This window comes from Eubalaena glacialis, chromosome 3 (assembly GCF_028564815.1).
Source record: "Eubalaena glacialis isolate mEubGla1 chromosome 3, mEubGla1.1.hap2.+ XY, whole genome shotgun sequence".
Classification (NCBI taxonomy): domain Eukaryota; kingdom Metazoa; phylum Chordata; class Mammalia; order Artiodactyla; family Balaenidae; genus Eubalaena; species Eubalaena glacialis.
This window is the reverse complement of record NC_083718.1, coordinates 65,405,975-65,421,873: the sequence shown is the minus strand read 5'-3', so window position 1 is coordinate 65,421,873 and position 15,899 is coordinate 65,405,975. Positions and strand designations below refer to the sequence as shown.

At 41.3% G+C, this 15,899-nt stretch overlaps 1 protein-coding gene across 1 annotated transcript in view; it reads left to right on the top strand.

The window, feature by feature from the left end:
- The window catches only part of MPZL1 (myelin protein zero like 1), a 61,715-nt gene that overhangs the window by 23,797 nt on the left and 22,019 nt on the right, over positions 1 to 15,899 (top strand). The gene's annotated exons all lie outside the window — the stretch shown is intronic.

The following is a 15,899-nucleotide window of genomic DNA, read 5'->3' as shown; positions in this document are numbered from 1 at the left end:
AATATCTATTCAAGTTCTTTGCTCATCTTTTAATTAGTTTGCCTTTTTATTGTTGAATTATAAGGATTACTTGTATATTTTGGATACAAGTCCCTTAATAGATAGATGATTTGCGAATATTTTCTCCCATTCTATGGGTTGGCTTTCTTGATGGTATCCTTTGAGGCACAAAGGTTTTTAAATTTTGATCAAGTCCAATTTACCTATTGTTTCTTTTGTTGCTCATGCTTTTGATATCATACCTAAAAACTATGTTGTCTTCTAAGAATTTTATAGTTTTAGCTCTTACATAATGTCAGTGTACATTTTGAGTTAATTTTTGTATATGGTGTGTCTGCCTTTTGCTTTTTTCATTTAATGATACGTCTTGGAGATCATTTCATATCAGCACTAAAGAACTTCCTCATTCTTTCTTATGATACCAGGGTCTTCCGTTGTACAGATATATCAAACTTATTTAAACAGTCCCCCCATTGATGGAAATTTGGGTTTGGAAATTATTTCAAAATGTACTGTGGCTTGAGACGTTATTTCATACCAGCCTCCTCAAAATGGCAGTTTCAACCATTTGACAGACTTGTTGTTCTAAGCAATTCTTGCCATCCAGAAGCCCTTGAGTAAATGCCAGTCCTCTGGGGAGAATGACCCCGAGGAATTATTTCAAGAGCTTTCCCTCCATTAGATGTTTACAGTAAGTCAGGAGGCAGAAGATTCTTTCAGTTATCTGAAAATATCTGTAAAAATACTTTTGGAGGAACAAGGTGCTCTACCATTTTGTTGTACATTTGAAACTATAGTCGGTTACAGATGACTTAGTAGCATGTGTCCTCCTCTTACTGTTTTATGGCATTGTTGTCTCTCGTGTATGTGAATGTAAGTGGGTAAAAATCTAAACTTTGGGTGATTCTGCCAGCCACTCAGTAAGCGATAGAGTATCCAGAGATTTTGAAACATGTGGTTTTTTTTTTTAAATAAAGAAGAAGGTTAGGGGAAAATCTTGAAATACACCAACACTTTGATAATCTGCAGAGGCTTATCTGGCCACTGGAAAGTAAGCAAAGAAAAGGCCAAGGGACAGCTAAGATTAATATGACAAAGTCCATTCCTTCTAGTTTCTGAGTCTTACTTGTAACACAGTTCTTTTTTTTAATTAAAAAAATTTTTTTTACTGAAGTATAGTTGACTTACAGCATTGTGCCAATCTCTGCTGTACAGCAAAGTGACTCAAGTTTTACACATAGATACATTATTTTTTATTTTTTAAAATATTTATTTATTTATTTATTTATTTGGCTGCGTCGGATCTTTCGTTGTGGCACGTGGGCTCTTTGTTGCGGTGGTGTGTGGGCTTCTCTTTGTGGTGTGCGGGCTCAAGAGCGCACAGGCTTAGTTGCCCTGCAGCCTGTGGGATCTTAGTTCCCCCACCAGGGATCAAACCTGCATCCCCTGCATTGGCAGACAGATTCTTAACCACTGGACCACCAGGGAAGTCCCTACATTCTTTTTTAATATTCTTTTCCATTATGGTTTATCCCGGGAGATTGGATATAGTTCCCTGTACTACACAGTAGGACCTTGTTGTTTATCCATTCCAAATGTAATAGTTTGCATCTACCAACCCCAAATTCCCAGTCCATCCCTCTGCCTCCCCCCTCCCACCTTCCCTTTGGCAGCCACAAGTCTGATCTCAGGGTAACACAGTTTTTTATTAAGAGACTGTTTCCTCTTATTTATACACTGATCAAATTAGCATGATGTCACAAAAAGAACTTTGGAATTGTTCAAATCCTTTTTCTGTTCTTGATGATAATGGATATGTTACTTACCCTTTCTGGATTAGAGTCTTTTCATCTGTAAAATAAACATGAACTAGATGAGTTTCCAAGCCCATAATAGATTAGAGCAATTAATTAGGAGGTGGAAGGATACTGAAGGCAAACTGCCATCAGCAATGCTGACAACTGATTACCTGATTGGAATGGTAATTGTAAGAAAATTAAAAGCATTTACAAAAGTTCAAAAATAATCATGGCTGGAGACAGCTAGGTAGGGGCAAATAGCCCTACATATCTGAGTAGCCCCAGAGGGTATCACTAAATTATATTATGTTCTTGATGTCCACACAAGTCCTGAGTTACCAAAGAGTTAGCCAAAAATTCAACAAAGTAGTATATTATTTCTTTTCCATTTTTATTTTGATATAATTTTAGACTCACAGAGAAGTGGCAAAAGAATGCAAAGAATACCATCTACCCTTCAACCAGATTTCTCAAATGTTAACATTTTGTTACATTTTCTTAATCCTCACGTGTGTATCTCTCAACTATGTGAGAGCAGCAGAAATGCTGGTCCTTTATCCTTAAATACCGTGTGTGTGTGTGCGCGCGCGCGCGCGCGCTCACCTTCCTTTATCTTTAAATACTTTAATGTGTATTTCTTAAAGACTAAGGACAAGGGAACTCCCTGGTGGTCCAGTGGTTAGGACTCGGCACTTTCACTGCTGTGGGCCAGGGTTCAATTCCTGGTCAGGGAACTAAGATCCCGCAAGCTATGCCTTGCGGCCAAAAGAAAGAAAGAAAGACTAAGGACATCACCTTATATAACCACAGTGTAATTATCTGACTTTATTCGGGTGTTGCCAGTTGCCCCAATAATGTCCGTCCTAGTAGAAGAAAATCCAGAATGGTGTGTTTCATCCAGTTGTCGTGTCTCTTTAGTCACCTTTAGTCTGCAGCACTTCCTGAGTCTTTTTTCCCTTAATTTAAATTAACATTCCTGAAGAGTACAAACCAGTTATGTAGTAGAATGTCCCTCCATCATGTTTGTCTGATGATTCAGGTTATGCACATCTGGCAGGAGTACTGCGGAAGTAATGTTCTGTTCTTCTCAGTGCATCATATAAGGAGACGTTCGTTACCGATGGTTTCCATTATTAGTGACATTAACTTTGATCCTCAGTTAAGATGGTGTCTGCCATATTTCTCCACTGTAAAGGAACTATCTTTTCCCATTGTAATTAATAACTATCTTGTAGAGGAATGCTTCAAAACTACGTAAATATTGTTTCTCTGCAAATCTTCACTCACTGTATTATTGTTTTATAAAGACAGAAGAAAAATAATACATTTTAGCAAGATTTTCATCAAAATTGTTGTGGTATTAAAAAAATAACTTCAAGGAACTTGTGGCAACCATATGACAAATATGATCATGTAGAATTCCTTATTATTAATTATTTAAAAGAAATTAGATATATGCAGTACTTAGTTTTTAAAAATATCCCTCACACATCTAAAGTCAATTTGTAGGTTTATAAATGTAAAAATAATTTGGTTTCTTAGTATTATTGCTTTTGAAAGATTTAGGGATGAGTCATTCCTGGAAGTTTTTCTCCTTTGTCCAGTGTTAGGGGCAGAATGAACCAAACAAAAATTGTTTGAGAAAAAAAATCTTCTAAATGCCTCTCCTTTCCCTCCTTTTTCTGTGTTTCTTCACATCTCTGCCAAGAAGCCGACTTTTACCTTATTGCCCAGCTTAAAAACATTCAGTGGTGCCCATTTCCCCACAGGATCAAGTTCCAACTTCTCAGCCTACCTTTTCAACTTTAAAGTTTTCTTCTACTCCAGCCAAAGTAATCTACACAATCCATTTGGAAACAGCATCTCATGTTTTTCTGTCTCTGCAAAATGCTCTTCCTATCTTGATTCTTCTCAACGTTCCAGATAAAATTCAAGTGTATTCCCCCTAAAACACTCCCTGACCTCTTCATTTTTCAAACTTCAACGTTAATTAACTACATGTAGTCTATTTGCTACTTTACAGAGATGCTTTAGTAGGAAATTTTTTAGGGACGATAAGGTGGTATAAACAAGAAATAAAATACAGACTGGGTAGCCTGTAAGCCTCGTTTGGAAGGCTGTTCTGCCGTGTCCTCCCTTGTGCCCAGACCCTGCACACAGTAGGTACTCAGTGTTTGCTGTATACATTCTTACGTGTGTGTGTGTGTGTTCATGCATAGTATCTAAGGAGACTGCATCCCCCATAGAATGTAGCACTTATTTGCTATTCAATAAATGAATAATTTGGACTTCCCTGGCGGTCCAGTGGTTAAGACTCCACACTTCCAATGCAGGGGGCGCAGGTTCAATCCCTGGTCGGGGAACTAAGATCCCATATGCCGTGCAGCGTGGCCAAAAAAAAAGAAAGAGTTATTTAATTGATATTATTGTCTTTTTTTGTTTTATTCTAACAAAGCCTGCACCTCCACAGGAAAGGGGGCACACATTTCCATTCTTGTCCCATATTTTACTTCTGTCCAAAGGTGAGCATTTATACTTTGAACTCTTTGGGGCATTGATAAGTTGGTGCTGATTAATCTGGACTCTTTTGCCAGAGTTTTCTAAGAGCCAGAGAGAGTTTGACTGAGTAGGATTAGGTTTCCATTTAAGGGCAACTTGGTTTCTTTATTTTTTTTTTAAAGGTGCTTATACATTTCATTAACCAAAGCTTCACGTTATAGGAATCCTAAAAATACAGCTGTTATTGGTCTGTTTACTCCTTAAATGATCCTTGAGAACTTTCTGATCACCAGGAATTGTCTTATGTGTTCAGCGCACACAGGCCAAATAAGATGAGGTTCCATCCCTCAGAGTCTTGAGTGATAGTGGAGTTCAAGACAATTGCAGGGCTAAATACCAAAAAGCTTTGACTTCTCACTTGAAGGTGTAGCTTCAGTAGACTGCAGCGTACTGAAGAGGCATACGAGAAACATTGAGTAGTGGGGTGCAAGAGGTGGTCAGATCAGGGAGGGTTTTCCTGAACTCCTGTTTAGGTGGAGTCGAGATTCTGTAGGATTTCAGAGGTGGCCTCATTCCAAACTGTGCCCAGAGGTATGCCAACTGCATGGCATGTTGAAGGAAGCAAGAGCAAGCTGATACCAGCTCACCAGCAGTAGCCCTCGCCAAATGTAAGGCAGGAAAGGGGGGATGTTACTTTGAAAAGCTTGGAAGCAATAAGGGAGCTTTTAAACTGGGTTTTAAATAAGAAATTAGAAATTTGCATTTAATTAAGAACCTGTCCAAAGAATTACCAGGTAGAAGATCAGCTCTGACAGTACCTATGGACCTAAAAAGGTTGAAGTATTTCCTCCCTCATTTAATTCACTTCCCCCTGTGTGGTTAAAATGTGGTTAGTCTGTTTGTCCAGTTTCAGGTTGCTATGGCAGCAGACACTGGTTTTACACACTTAGAGTAAACCTGAACTTCTCAAAAACCAAGCAGAGAAGTGGTTTTCAAGCTCTCTTCAATAGACTTCTAGGGGATTTCAGGAACAGTGCTTTAGAATTTCCAAATGTTTGATGTACATTTTGTTTGTTTCTAAAATATATATATATATATTTTAAAATAAATTTATTTATTTATTTTTATTTGTTTATGGCTGTGTTGGGTTTTCGTTGCTGCGCGCGAGCTTTCTCTAGTTGAGAGGGGCGGGGGCTACTCTTCGTTGCGGTACGCAGGATTCTCATTGCGGTGGCTTCTCTTGTTGCAGAGCACGGGCTCTAGGCACGCAGGCTTCAGTAGTTGTGGCTCGCGGGCTCCAGAGCACAGGCTCAGTAGTTGTGGCTCACGGGCTTAGTTGCTCTGCGGCACGTGGGATCTTCCCAGACCGGGGCTCCGAACGCGTGTCCCCTGCATTGGCAGGCAGATTCTTAACCACTGAGCCACCAGGGAAGTCCTCTAAAGTATATTTTTAACCATTAAAATAATAATAAGGAACAATGTGCCAGACATGAAGTTATATACATGATTTGGGGACTTTGGAGAACACCACCATGTTAACTCTGGCAGCCAATGCATTCTTCAGAATAAAGCACGTTTTTGTAATTTCTGTGTATACATTTAAACTTGTAAGTGTGCGTTTGATGAAGAGGGTAGTAGACCATCGCCCCAGTCTTTTGAAAAATTCAGGTCCACACGTGTGCACTAACTTATATTTTACAAGTCAACATACCTGTATCTACATTCAATCAAATGCCAGGCAAGGCTTGGCTCATCTGCTTCAGGCATGGTGTTTTTTATTATAGTATCATAAGTAGAGTCCAGCATCTCATTGGTGTACTGGATAGTGGTTACAAGTGTAGAATCACCTGAGGGCCTTTTAAAAATCTTGATGCCTAGGCCACACCCCATACTAATTAAATCAGAATCCGTAGGCATAGGGGCAGGACCTAGGCATCAGTATTTTTTTTTAATAAATTCATTTATTTATTTGTTTTTATTTTTGGCTGTGTTGGGTCTTTGTTGTGGTGCGCAGGCTTCTCATTGTGGTGGTTTCTCTTGTTGCGGAGCACGGGCTCTAGGCACGTGGGCTTCAGTAGTTGTGGCGCACGGGCTCAGTAGTTGCGGCCCACGGGCTCTAGAGCACAGGCTCGGTAGTTGTGGCGCACGGGCTTAGTTGCTCCGCGGCATGTGGGATCTTCCTGGACCAGGGATCGAACCCATGTCTCCTGCATTGGCAGGTGGATTCTTCACCACTGCGCCACCAGGGAAGTCCAGTATTTTTTTTAAATAGACTTTATTTTTCACAGAAAAATTGAGAGGTCATATAGCCATACACCCATATCCCTTCTGCTCCCCACACATGCATAGCCTCCCTCGTTACCAACATCCCCTACCAGAGTGGTGCATTTATTACAATAGGTAGATCTACACTGACACCTCATAATCACCCAAAGTCCATCGTTTACATTCTTGGTGTTGTACCCTCTTGGTATTGTACATTTTGTGGGTTTGGACAAATGTATAATGACATATACCCATCAGTACACAGTACCATACAGAGTAGTTTCAGTAGCCTTCACTAATTTTCAAAGCTCTCTAGGTGATTCCAAAATATAACGAAGGTTGAGAACCATTGTGCTGTATTCTACTTCTGGGACTTTATTATTGTAAGTTTTGAGTACTTCTTGCCTGACTTGTATATGAAAACTACCTCTATCTCCATTATATATTGGGTTCCCCATAAGATTTTGTTTGAATAAAGGACTGTCTTAAAGGTTGGTAATCAGCATAGTGAAAAGAGCTAGGCTTTGGAGTCTGAGGGTCCTAGATTCAACTTCTGGCTCCACAGCTGCTGAATAAGTCACTTGGGCAAGTTCCTTAACCTCTCTGAGCTTCCGTCCGATAGGTAATACCCAACAGTGAAGCTGAAAAATAATAAATGTGCCACAGTTTAATAATGTTTAACCCATGGTAAGCACTTAATAAATGATGGTTTGTCCATTGCTTCTTTACCTTTTGTCCTATTTTGGAGACAAGAAGTACCCTTCTTGCCATCGAACATAGGCACATACTTTACCATCTTTTGTTTTGCTGTTCCTGTAATTTTTTTTTTTTTTAATTTATTTATTTTATTTTTGGCTGTGTTGGGTCTTCGTTTCTGTGCGAGGGCTTTCTCTAGTTGTGGCATGCGGGGGCCACTCTTCATCGCGGTGCGCGGGCCTCTCACTATCGCGGCCTCTCTTGTTGCGGAGCACAGGCTCCAGACGCGCAGGCTCAGTAGTTGTGGCTCACGGGCCTAGTCGCTCCGCGAGCATGTGGGATCTTCCCAGACCAGGGCTCGAACCCGTGTCCCCTGCATTAGCAGGCAGACTCTCAACCACTGTGCCACCAGGGAAGCCCCTGTTCCTGTAATATTTTGTATTAGCCTTTTCTAGTTTGGATTACATTTTTGTTCAAATATCTCCTAACATACTGTAGGCCTTCTGATAAAATAAATTTGAGAGCTTGGAAATACAGATTTACAGTACAGTGGTCTTTTGCTTTAGTAGAAATTTTGATATGCCATTTCAGCACCTGGAAAGCATAAAGCACATGAGAGTGTTATTCTGTTATCCATGGGTACGCCCCCAGAGCTTTCAACATGTTCTTTTTTTTTTTTAATGTTTTTTGTAATAGCAACTCTTTTAAATTTATTTATTTGTTTATTTTTGGCTGTGTTGGGTCTTCGTTTCTGCGCGAGGGCTTTCTCCAGTTGCGGCGAGCGGGGGCCACTCTTCATCGCGGTGCGCGGGCCTCTCACTATCGCGGCCTCTCTTGTTGCGGAGCACAGGCTCCAGACGCGCAGGCTCAGTAGTTGTGGCTCATGGACTTAGTTGCTCCGCGGCATGTGGGATCCTCCCAGACCAGGGCTCGAACCCGTGTTCTGTGCATTGGCAGGCAGATTCTTAATCACTGCACCACGAGGGAAGCCCTCAACATGTTCTTTATGCTGAGCATTTTAGTCCAGTATAATCTGTCAGAAGTAAAATGATCTGATTTCTTCCCCAAAGTGTCTTCTTTTCATCTCCTTGCTAAGAACTGAGAAATGTTTGGACAGTTTTGGACAAACATTTGGACACAGATGATACAATTCAGGTTGACTACAACTGTGGTGTTTGTGTTGACTACTTGATTGGAGACTTTGGTCTTTAGTGGAATCTGTGCCCTGTCTCTGCACCAGCCCGGGTGCATCCCAGGGGCCAGGCACTGCACTGTAGATGTTTGTTCATTTGTCTCCACGAGACTGTCAGTCCATTAAGGGCAGAAGCCGAGTCCCAGCATGGTTTGAAGGATAATGGTTGATTGAAAGAAGGAAAGCCGTGGCAGAAAAGAAAAATGAACAGTACGTACATAGAGGAGGGCAAACAAGAAATACCAGGGCTTTAAGGAGTCAAGTGATCAGTTCAATGACTAGCCTGATTCAGGACCTTTTGCATATCTCTCATATGAGAAACAGAAAGACCTTTGCTGGTACAAAAAGGTTAAGGATAAAGATGTGGCCAGCTGGCCATCGATCTGAGTAGAAGGAATCAGCTCTGAGAGGAATTTGGTAATCCTGTGTGTTAGTAAAAGTACATAACTTTTTTTTTTTTAATTTTAATTGAACATTTCAAAAGATGAGTTGCCTTTGGGATTTTCTCATCGAAATAGGAAGGTGACTCTTGGAGGAAACCTATCTAAACTTCCTCTAAGATGATGTCAGCATTCAAACTTGATCCTGAGTAATCTCTGAAATTCCTTTTGTGTTGGGCATTATGCTGAAGCCATTGGTCGTGAAGCAAGTATAATTTTTTATGGCTGAGCGTAAATGAGTTGTGGTTGGTCTCTTTTATTCTTCTGTCCTTCTTTCATTCATTCATTTTTTTTCCAACTTTCGGACAAATGTTTGTCGAGCACACTGACAGGGGCAGGCATTTGCGAGGTAAAGAGGGTGGTTTGGTGAACGAGGTGGACACAGCCACTGGCCCTCCCCTGGTTCCGGGCAGCAGGTCCCTCCCGTAGAGTGTGAAGGGTGCCTTGACGGGAAAGGCAGGATGTAAAGGGGCACAGGGTGAGGGATGTGGGGCAGACACTGGGAGGAAGTCATTTTTAGACTGTGGCCTGAAGCATAACTTCAGACAAAGCGTACGGAAGAGCGTGTTTCTGACAAATGAAAAGCTTAATTTTTTAATATTTATGGCTCGTTGAATAGAGTATATTTTTTTAGCCTCCCCTTACTCTGTGCCACCCAACTGAAGCAGGTCCAGAATAGCCCTGATGCATGGCAGAAAGCAGCCCCCTTCAGCTGCAGAGTGGCCTGGTGCTGAGGGGGGCGTGAGGCCTCTGACTAGACCCCGGCAATTTTTCCACCGACACGCATTGTCTGTTGGCTTCCCTTTATTCAGCCTGTTTATAGGAGTCACAGCTGTTCTGGGAGGGAATCATGTGCTGGATGCTTTCACTGGAGCATTCGGGAATTAAAGAAGTAAATCTCTTAACACCTACTGATGTCTTCCTTTCTCTCTTTAATAAAAAATCAGTTTTTATTATGAAAAATAAAATATATACAGAAGAAAGAGAGTGTGCGTGTGTGTGCGCACACACGTCGATACACTTTGCAGAGTACACATTAAAAAACAAGCTCCCAAAAAAAAAAAAAAAAAAAAACAAGCTCCCATGCCCTCACTACCTAGCCTAGGAAATTAAACACGACCAACAGGGTGTGCTGCACACATCCTGCTCCATACACCCCGTTCCAATCAGAACCACTAGTCTGAATTTTGTGTTCAGTGTTCTCTTTTGTCCCTCTCTTTTACTATGTTTTAAAAGGTCATATTTACGCTTGCGCTAGGAGATATTACAATATCAGATTATCACTGTGTACCAACAGCAAACAAGAAATAGCCTGGAAAGCTGTTTGAATAAATTGCTTGATTGTACTCTTTTAAAGAGGAGAATATACTGGTAACGTCAAAGTACTTTTAAAAAAAAAGTCAAAACAAAAACCTTTCAATTTCAAGGAAAACCTTAACAGAGTTTGTTAAAAGGGTAAGGTTTTTACAAACCAGGGTGTATTACACATGGACTCAGCGGTAACACGGCAAGGAATTGCTTTAACAATAACAATGAAAACACTGTTATTTTAAACTAGGCCATGAAAGTGTTTGTTCATTCGTAATAATGCCACTCCAGTGTATTTTAAATGATTTTGTGGTATCAGAGTTTGAATTTACTGGTGTAAAGGTCACCCTGACATGTACTAACATGAGACATGATTGACATTGGAAGACACGATTGACATTGTATTACTTCAATAATTCAAAATATCGAAATAGATCATGTCAGGAAATAGCCCTTTGGGCAAACCATTCTTGAATTTGCTTTTTTTGTGCTTGTGATGGATGTTGTTTGTATTCTGTATTTGCACCCTACCCCCCCTTTTTCCCCTAAACTGTTCAGGTTTCCATCCAAAATGGAAGAATATCAAGTTTGGGGTATCATATTTGACTACTGTAGAAATGACCCTTAGTGAGTTGATTGCACAAACTTTTTGATTACTTGTCAAATGATTTTGCAGGCTTTTTTCGTTTGAATTGATCTCCTACTTTGAGGGTCATTATCACTCCACTGCTAAATGATACTTTTGGGCAACAAAAGTGGTGCATTTTAGAAATTTATTTCCCAGAGCACATCAGAAGAAGAGTTGTTTTTGTTTATATGTTTTCTTGCCCTTTGAACCGTAGTGTAACTTAGCAAGATTCCTTCCACAGGAAGAAAGTAAGCTCAGCTCCTGTTACCATTCTGAAGTTTATCTGTAAGTTAATATGTAACTCAGAATCCAGAGTTGGCCGGTTGTAAACACATGTGTATATCATTTAATCTTTTTATTTCATTTCATTTCATTTCATTTCATTTCTATGTTTTTATTCCTGAGGCAATTGGTTTTTCCAAGATTCAACAGGAGACTTTTTCCTCCCCATCAATGAGTTTTTAAACTAAAGTTTTAATACTTTTCACAGTGATTTTTGCCACTATACCATAATTGTAAATCTGAGGCTTAAAAAAAAACCTATGTAATATCTTATTCAGACTGGGAGTCCAGTCTACAGTGACATGGGATGACATGGATTAGAACAATAGTTTCTCTACATCTCAGTGCTCTTTATATTTGCGTTCTTGAGCCATTTTAACTAGCCCCTTAAAACTCTCTTTTATGACTCTGAAGACAAGCCATCTGAATTTCACAATAATTTTACTATGTACTTCCATAATACCCCTAGTCACTTAAAAAAAAAGAAAAGGCTGACAAAGCAAACCATTCCCAATTGTTTAAGAAACCAGTGAATTCATCCCTGGCTTGGGCTGCATGAAATGTAGTCTGAGGGGGAGATCTGTGCTTTCCTTCTCTTTCCCCACGTAGGAGAAACTTTGCTGGCGTTCATGCTCATCGCAGTTGATCAGAAACTGCTGTAAGCACTTTGGGCTTCTATGATGTGCATGGTAACCACATGCAGTTTCAAGTACGGGTCTCTGCTGAAACTTCTCCCTGAGATCAGCTGTGCAGAGCACCTGACTCCCAGCAGTTCTCTTGGTTGAATGCCCTTCTCTCAACTCTCATGTCATCATGACTTCCTGTCTCCTTGTCCGTAGCACTCTCTTTCCTGGGGGCTCTCATCACAGGCAGAGGAGCAACAAGGTGACAAGGTGGCTGCTCAGCATGTTTAGGGAGGAAGCGTAGGAGATGAAGTCTCAGAGGTGGCCGGGGGCTAGCTTACATCAGGCTCTGTGGGTCACTGTGAGGACCTAGACCTGATCCTGGCTGATGTGGGGAACTTGGAGGGTTTTGAGCAGAGGAGAGATAAGATCTGACTTGCATTTTACCAAGATCTCTCTGGCCTCTCCGTGGAGTGGCTGCAGTTAAGTGGATGAGGTGGAAGAGAGAACCAGCTTAGGAAGTCACGGAAAGCACCTGAGTGAAAGATGATGATGGCCTGAACCAAGATGGTAGCACTGAAAGAGCATGGAGAGATCAACTTCTAGATATGTTTTTCGTAGAGATGCATGTTTTGTGACGGCTTAGAGGTAAGTTGTGAGAAAGAGAGTTGTCCAGAGCTTTGACCTCAGCCACTGGAAGTCTGGAGTTGTCCTTTACTGAAATGGAGAAGTCCATGGAAGGGCAGGTTTGGAGGTGGGAATCAGGGGTTCAATCTTGACATTGTTAACTTTAAGATGCCAGTTAGATCCGAGTGACATTGCTGGATAAACATTTGAATACGTATGCGTGTGTGTGTGTGTGTGTGTGTGTGTGTGTACAGGGGTCATTGGCATTTAGGAGGTATTTAAAGCCCTGAAACTAGATGAGGTTACCAGCTTCCCTGGCGGTCCAGTGGTTAGGACTCTGCTTTCTCACTGCAGGGGGTGCAGGTTCCATCCCTGGTTGGGGAACTAAGATCCTGCATGCCGCATGGTGCAGCCAAAATAGATAGATATATAGATGAGGTCACCAAGAGAATGACTGGATAAGAGGTCAGAGGGATGATCTGGGACTGTCCAGCATGTAGAGGTCAGGGAGACTAGAAAAGGAGCAGGTAATGAGATGAGGAGAGAATCAAAAGGGGGTGATGTTTCAGAGGCCAAACTGGAAAAAAAGGAGGGAGTGATCAATCGTATCAAATGCAGGCAGATCAATAAGATGAGATTTGAGAATTAACTGTTGGTTTAGCCACATGGAGGTCGTTGGATTCCTTAACAAGAACAGTTTTAGTGGAGTACTGGGGATGAAAGCCTGAACTGGGTTTCTTCAGGAGATAGTGGGAGGAGGGAGACTGTACACAGTGACTACAGTCAATTCTTTCAAGATTTACAAGTTAGAGGAGGGCAAAAGGATCTTCGCTGTGGGGCAATGCAGGGTCAAGATTTTTTCCCCTAAAGTTGGGATATAAATGTATGTAATTCTATGGCTGATGGCAGTAACTCAGTAGAGAATGAAATCTTCAGGAGAAAAAGGGAGACTTGCTGGATCAGTGTCCCTAGGTGCGCGAGAGCAGATGAGATCCAGTGCACGGTGGAGAGTAGTGCAGACATTGCCCACATAGGAAGACAGGGCACAGATGCAGAAGGTGAGGGTAGGATGTGGTTGGGGACACAGAGACGTTCTCTTGTGATTGCTTCTGTTTTCTTAGGGAAACAGGAAGCACAGTCGTCAGCTGAGCGAGAGAAGCAGGAGGAGGTCCACAGCTGAGGTTAGAGAGGAAAGTATAAAATAGTCATTTAGGAGAGTGGAGCCTAGGTGGAGTAGGGAAATGTGGGAGGATTGCTGTGCACCATTAAGAGTCCTCTTTGAAGTCAGCGGTCATGAATTTAAGGTGAAACCAGTCAGCGGGATTGTGTGCTTTTCTCCAGCTATGGTCAGCCACCCTGGTAGAGATGCAGAATGGATAGAGAAGTGCACTTAACCAGAGTTGAGCTCTGGCCGGGCGAATGCGCTGACAGGAGAGAGAGGCAGGGGGGCTGACGGTGCAGCCAGGGGATGAGTCTTGTGCTGCACCGTGGATGTAATCCGAGCGGGACCAGTGGAGACATGCTGGGGATGAGACAGTAAAAGGATTGGAGGACTGATGGATTCTGGGTTCTAATGTGGCTGAAGGATTGATAAAATCAGGATATTGGAGGAAATGTTCTGGAAAGTCAGAAGTGGTCAATCAGAGGGTAGAGAGCCTGAAAATTAAGATTGTGGAGGGGGAGCAGGTATTAATGATAGGGTCTCGGGCAGCGGTTCTCGACCAGGAGCAATTTGCCCCTGAGGAGGGGACATTTGCAATTGTCTAAGGACACTTTTGGTTGTCACAGCTGGAATGAGAAAAGCTGCTACGGACACCTAGTAGAGGTCAGGGATGCTGCTAAACATCCTATAACGCACAGGCAAGCCCCACAGCAAAGACTAATCTGGCCCGATAGTCAATAGTGCCACGGTTGAGAAGCCCTGGGCTAGGGTATGATTATGGGAATTAGCAGCTGGGATAGGCCTGAGGATAAGATCGTTGGAGAAGATAAGGTAAACAAAGAGATCAGGGTTTTGGAAGGTTCTTCCTATGACTAATGGAAGCTCCAAGAATTATGACAAGAGTGGGAGAAAGAGCCAGGGACAAGAGGAAGTTAACTAGCTATGTATGGAGTTATTTTATTTTTCTGCAACTGGCTGATTGGCTGGAGTTGGAATTCATTTTCCTGGCTCTAAGAGCTGCATGTCCAAATTAGCCAAAGAGTGATGGTATGTTGTTGTTTTTAAAAGCCACTTGTTTATTAACCAGCTTTGGCATAATTAAATTGTCTGTCTTAAATAGATTGTCTAAAAGCCCATTTAGGCATTTGGTTGGTCTTTTTGGTCAAAATTCCATGACTGTAAACTTGGGCACTTGGCCTAGTTGCATCATTAAATAACATCTCAGGGTAACAGTTCTTGCAGCCAGGCCTTGTGGCAGGGATCTGGTTTGAGAAAATCCTTGAGAAACTTTATTTGTTGACTTTAAAGACTGTGGCTTTCCTTGCAGTGCTCATCCCAGTGGAGAAAACTAGTCAAAATCACACAGAGTAAATAAGGGTTACAAACCAGTGCTGCTTCCTGGAATAAACTACTCAAATTGTCCAGTTTTATGCTTTGTCCTTCATTTTGAACTCAAGTGCCCTGGGGCTGCTTTTCTGCCTACCCACAATAGCAAGGAACTGTCTTTTGTTGGCTTCTTGTTTAAAAGAAGGGCTTGTTTTGAGGTTTGGACCACGAATAATAATCCATTGTTCCGTATAATAATAATCCACCCTCTTTAGCAGAAAAAAATCTGCTTGATGCAGTGTGGCTATCAGTTTATTTAGAAGAATGGCCAAAAGTGCCCATTGTGTCGTGAGGATAAACATTTGGAAGATGGTTAGGAGGAATGGGGGAGTACTCTTGTTCTCCTTGGCCTGGAGTCATAGTTAAGACCTCAGGAAGAAACAATTCTGAATATGACCGTCAGTCCTGGGTGACAATACCCTTCCTTATTCTGCTTGTCTGTTACATTCTAAGAATAATTGGAACACTGCAGATAGGGATTCTCTCCCGACTATTTCTTTAAAAAAACCTTATTTTGAAAATGGGTGTTTTTAATCTCTTCTATATTAGCTCTAATTGTTTCCACTTTTAGGCCAAATAAGTTTCTTTCTAACCTTCTCTAGTCCATGAAAGGGTCTCTTTTTGCGTGAAGATTATTTTATTTTAGCAGGAATCCTTAATAATTCCTGCAGTTGCCTCTGATTATAGATCTCGGAAAAAGAGCTATTTTTATATGCCAAGTGATAGACATTTTAATTACTACTTCCTGGGCTTAAGCTAACTGAAAAAAACTCAGTGAGTAAATGAATATGTGACCCAGTGTGGTCAGTTATTTCTTGAGTACACATGTATCTAGCACAATGAAATCCAGAGGTAGGTAAGATTTCACTAATGAAAGCAAGATATGTTATGCTTTTTTTTTTGCCTTAAATACCTTATAGGAAAAGTGTTAGTTAAATAATAAACATGGCTTTAAAATAAAGTGATATCTTACCTAAAACAGTTTTGATTGC